Below are 4,987 nucleotides of genomic sequence, written 5' to 3'. Positions count from 1 at the left end.
ATCTATTTTCTTTGGGAGAGAAGCCAATTGTGTAGAAATTGTATTTATCACATCTAATTCATGAATTCCAGCAATTTTTCTTATAGTCAATATTTTAGACAGCCATTGATAATTATTGGAAGCCATCTCTTCAAGAAAATCATAAGCTTCATCAATGGATTTACTCATGAGTGCACCTCCAATGGCAGCATCAATAGTAGTTCTAAAAGGTCCTAGCAAACCATTATAAAAAGTCTGAATTTGCAGCCACTTAGGTAATACATGGTGAGGACACCTTCTTATCAAATCCTTATACCTTTCCTAAGCCTCATATAGTGACTCAAAATCAAATTGCATGAAATAGGTGATATTATTCCGCATTTTTGCTAACTCAGCAGGTAGGAAAAATTTTGTTAAGAATTTTTGAGCTAAATCATCCCAAGTAATAATGGAACCATCAAGAAGTGAATTTAACCAACTTTTTGCTTTATCTCAATTAAAAAGGGAAAAACCTCAATCTTGTGGCATCATCAGTAACATCATTAGCCTTGAATGTATCGCAAATTGTCAAAAAAATTAAAATATGAGTATTTGGATTAGCATTAGGTAAATCCTTAAATTGAATAGCAATCTAAATTATCTGAATGATTGATGGTTTAATTTCAAAGTTGTTAGCTTGAATAGGAGGTCCTTGGATACTAAAGTGGAGATTTTGTACTCGTATGATGGCATAATCCTTTAAAGACTTGGTCTATTCCTCTTGTTAATTAGCTATTGGTTTAATTGGAGTAGAAACTTTTTTTTTATTTTTCCTCTAAAGTCTTCGAAAAGTCTTTTTGATTTCTAGATCAAATTGAGAAATTAAAGAAAAGAAAAGTTTGGATTACAATTAAGAATGCTTGGGATTAATATTGACAAGAAAAAACTAAAAATAAACTCCTCAGCAACGGCGCCAAAAACTCATTGTTGATTTCTTATACAACTGCACATATCGTTAACAAGTAATATAATAGTGAATAGAATTTGTTCCCACAGAGAATTGAATTAATTCCTAATTGCTAATTACTAAAATTATAACACCTTAGTCTTATCCAAACAATTAAATGTAAAATTATTAGAAAGAAAAATTAAAACTAATAAACTGAAACTGAAATTAAATAGTAAATTTGTTTTATAAAACTCACTTAACTACTAGACCTAAGATTATGATGTTCCTCAATACTTCATCTGATTATTGTCTCTCTCTCTCTTTTAACTGAGTTTAATGGATTAAGTTGCTAACCTAGAGTTCTAAATTATTTATGGGTCTTTATTGAGTTTCCCATAAAAATACCTTTTTCAATTAATTTACTATATGTATATTGCTAATTAAATTGAAGAAAGATTCATTAAGTTCGTATTCTAATCTTGGCTACGTATGGCTTATAAGTATATGTCTACCCTATATGCAAATCAAATCACCTAATCATTTGATAGCCACTTTGCATATATCATTTCAACATAAATAAATAATCCTTTTTCATAGAAATCATGCTAGCTTTACATATCCAAATAATTTGAAAGTAGTGTATTCACTCATTTAGTTGAAGATTTAATTCCTAAGTCCAATCATAACTCTGTTTCAGTGAAATTCGTGGAGTTTTCACATGTTTCTATCACACACATTCATTATAATCATTTCCTGGAATAAGAATTTCATAATGATCATTCTATGTACTTCTCAACTACTCACTTTTAGCTAAACTAATTTTCTAGCTAAATCTATACTTAAAAACCCATGAATCTTTCATTCTTACCTTAGATGAGCTTTGATGCTAAGGAAAATCATAAAATCGTTGAGCTTTAGTGTTCAACAGAAACTCTAAACATAAAAATAACATTTTTAGTGTTGAAAAATTCAAAAATCAAGATTTAAAAGTTGAAAGATATCACCGTTGTTTGAAAAACCCAAAACAAAGATTTCGATATTCCAAAATACTAATTTTGAGTGAAAATGGGTTTGAAAGAGCTTAGAGTTGTTGAAAAAGTGATGGGAGACAAGTTAAAATGAAAAACCCTTGGGATAGGGGTTAAGTGTGAAAATACCTTCTTACTCCCTTTATTTTTTCAAAAATCTATGAAATGTATCTATACATTTGCCCATGTATCGATACATTTTGTTCTAGAGAAAATGTATTGATACATTATGGGCATATATCGATACATTTGAAATAGAATGCAATTTCTGAGGCAAATTACCTATTCCTCTTTACCTTTTACTTTTCATTTACTTAAGATATTTAATGTAAATAAGCAAATAACCTCTTATTTGGATTCAATAAAAATATCAAAAAATCAAAATCTATAAGAATCAAATCTAAATTTTAGTTTCAAAAATAAAATAGAAAAAGTTCAACTGAAATTAAATTTGCAACTCCTAATTACCATAGCAAACGTTTACCAAAAATTATGAAAAAATCATTTTTGATCATCTAAAAATCAAGGGAATTATTACCGTTAATTTTTATTTTTGAAAGATTGTTCTATAAATATCACATATTTTGACCCCTTTCAAACTTAAAATATTTTTTGCTTTAAAAGTGACAGACAACCAAAAGTATTAATGAATTTTTTTGAAGGTTAAAACTAAGTTTAATGTTCAAAATATATAATCTATATACTCACCTAAGGATTCCCTAACTTATCCTCTTACTTAAGGTGGGATTTCACATGAGAGTTAGGGAAAAATGATGGAAATTTCAGTTTTGGGGCTTTTAAGCTTGTTTTAAGCTGACTGGGCATCCTAGGATCGATTATGGGGGGTATGTAGTCGATCTTGGACCAAAACGTTTGTGTTTCACCCCATTTCCCTTTCATAAGATAGACTATAAAGGGTCTATAGTTGATCTTGGATCAAAATGTTCACATTTCTTCCATTTTTTCCTTCCTAAGATCGACTATAGAGGCCTATAGTCGATCTTGGGCAAGAATGATTGAGTTCCCTTACTTTTTACTTCACAGGATCAACCCTCTATGCGCTAGGATCTACTTCTTTGGTCCAAATTAGTTAAAATTTTTCCATTTAAAGTCTAAACTCATTCATAAAATCCACTCCATACATACATACCCTCAATTATCGCATCAAATACAAATCAAAACCTCAATCCATAGAGATTATTCATCATTTCTCATATTTCTTAAAAAAAAAATTGCCTAACTGTAATCGCATACACTTACAACACTTGACATTCACAGCATATCATTGATATCCCTAAGGCACAATATATATTTAATAGATCATTTTTAGTTAATTTAATTTAACTCAAAAATTACGGATGTTACTTTCTCCCCTCCTTATAGAAAATTCATCCCCAAATTTAATTACACATCATAATTTAAACCCATATCAAACGTAAAAAAGATGGGGATATTTCTCTCTCATTTCCTCCCTAAGTTCCCATATGGCCTTTTTAATTGAATGACTTTGCCACAATACTTTCACCATAGCAATATCCTTGAAGCAAAGTTGTTTACTTGCTGATCTAATATGGCTACGGGTTGTTCCTCATAATTAAGTTTGTCTTGTAACTGGATTTCATCAAATTGCATCAAATGTGAAAGATTAGGAACATACTTCCTAAACATGGACACATGAAAGATCAGATAAACATCAGAAAAATTGGGCAGTAACGTCAAGTGATAAGCAACCACGTTAATGAACTTTAACACCTCAAAGGGTTCGATGTATCTAGGGCACAATTTCCTTTTCTTTCCAAATCTTCTCACTCACTTGGTTGGTGAGATTTTCTAGAACATATAATTGCCAACTTCAAATTCTAAGGGTTTATGCCTATTATCGAGGTAGGACTTTTGACGACTCTGAGCCATTAGCATCATTTCTCAAATTAGCTGAACACCTCGTTTAACTTCTTGGACCATCTTCGGTTCAAACCAACTAATAAGCGATCTACATTTTTGCCCATACAAAGGCTCATATGGAGCCATACCAATTGTGGCTTGATAACCATTATTATAAGCAAACTCGGCTAAAGGCAAGTAATGGTTCATGAGACTCCAAAATCGAGCACAATTGCCTTGAACATATCTTCAAGCGTCTAGATGGTGCATTTGGATTGGCTATTCATCTGTGGGTAGAAAGTCGTACTAAAATCCAATCTTATACCTAAGGCTTCTTGAAATTTCCTCCAAAATTGACTCGTAAACTATGATCTTTTATTGGACACTATCATTATTGGAACACCATGTAGCCTCACAATCTCATTAATGTATATTTAGGCATACTGAGCTTTTCCACACTTAGTTTTGATTAGAAAAAAGTGGGCAAACTTAATTAGTTGATCAATTATCACCCAAATTGCGTCATAGCCACCCCTAGCTTGTGGTAAACCCATTATAAAATCTATTTCTACTTGCTGCCATTTCCATTCCGGTATTAGTAATGGTTATAGTAGTCTCGAAGGTCTCTAATGTTCAGTATTCACTTACTGACATGTTAAGCACTTAAAGACATATTCCACCATGTCTCTTTTTAATCCTAGCCACCAATACACATACTTCAAATCATGATACATCTTGGTGGCTCCAGGGTGCATTGCATAAGCTGCCATATACGTTTCTTTTAAAATCTCATTTCTCAAACTATCCATATTTGACACATAAATTCAAGATCGATATCTCATTAAACCATTAATGCCATGCACAATGTCTCGAGCTTTATCCTTGCTCATGTCTCAAAATATTTTCACCATATATTCATCTTGATCTTGGGCAACTTTAATCCGATCTAGTATCATTGATTGAACTTTAAAATGCGCCAACAAGGCATTAAAATCATTAACCTCAAGTACGCCTATATTGCCCATATCGTACAAACTCTATACCTAAGATCTTTTCTTAATTATCATGTACGCTAAACTCCTAATCAAATTTCGGCTTAAGGCATCACCACCATATTGGCCTTGCCAGGATGGCAGAGTATGATGTAGTCATAATCTTTCAATAGTTCCAA

General features: G+C 31.6%; 1 non-coding gene across 1 annotated transcript; it reads left to right on the top strand.

The window, feature by feature from the left end:
• Positions 1–256: 256 nt before the first annotated feature.
• On the top strand, positions 257–363 carry LOC149527797 (small nucleolar RNA R71). Its single transcript, XR_016352287.1, has one exon. It is a non-coding gene; the product is annotated as a small nucleolar RNA R71 (small nucleolar RNA).
• Positions 364–4,987: the final 4,624 nt, after the last annotated feature.

This window comes from Theobroma umbraticum, unplaced genomic scaffold, assembly GCF_002168275.2.
Source record: "Theobroma umbraticum cultivar Fairchild unplaced genomic scaffold, ASM216827v3 scaffold_30.0, whole genome shotgun sequence".
Classification (NCBI taxonomy): Eukaryota; Viridiplantae; Streptophyta; class Magnoliopsida; order Malvales; family Malvaceae; genus Theobroma; species Theobroma umbraticum.
Note: the sequence above shows the minus strand (reverse complement) of the source record. Positions and strands in the feature narration are given on the sequence as shown.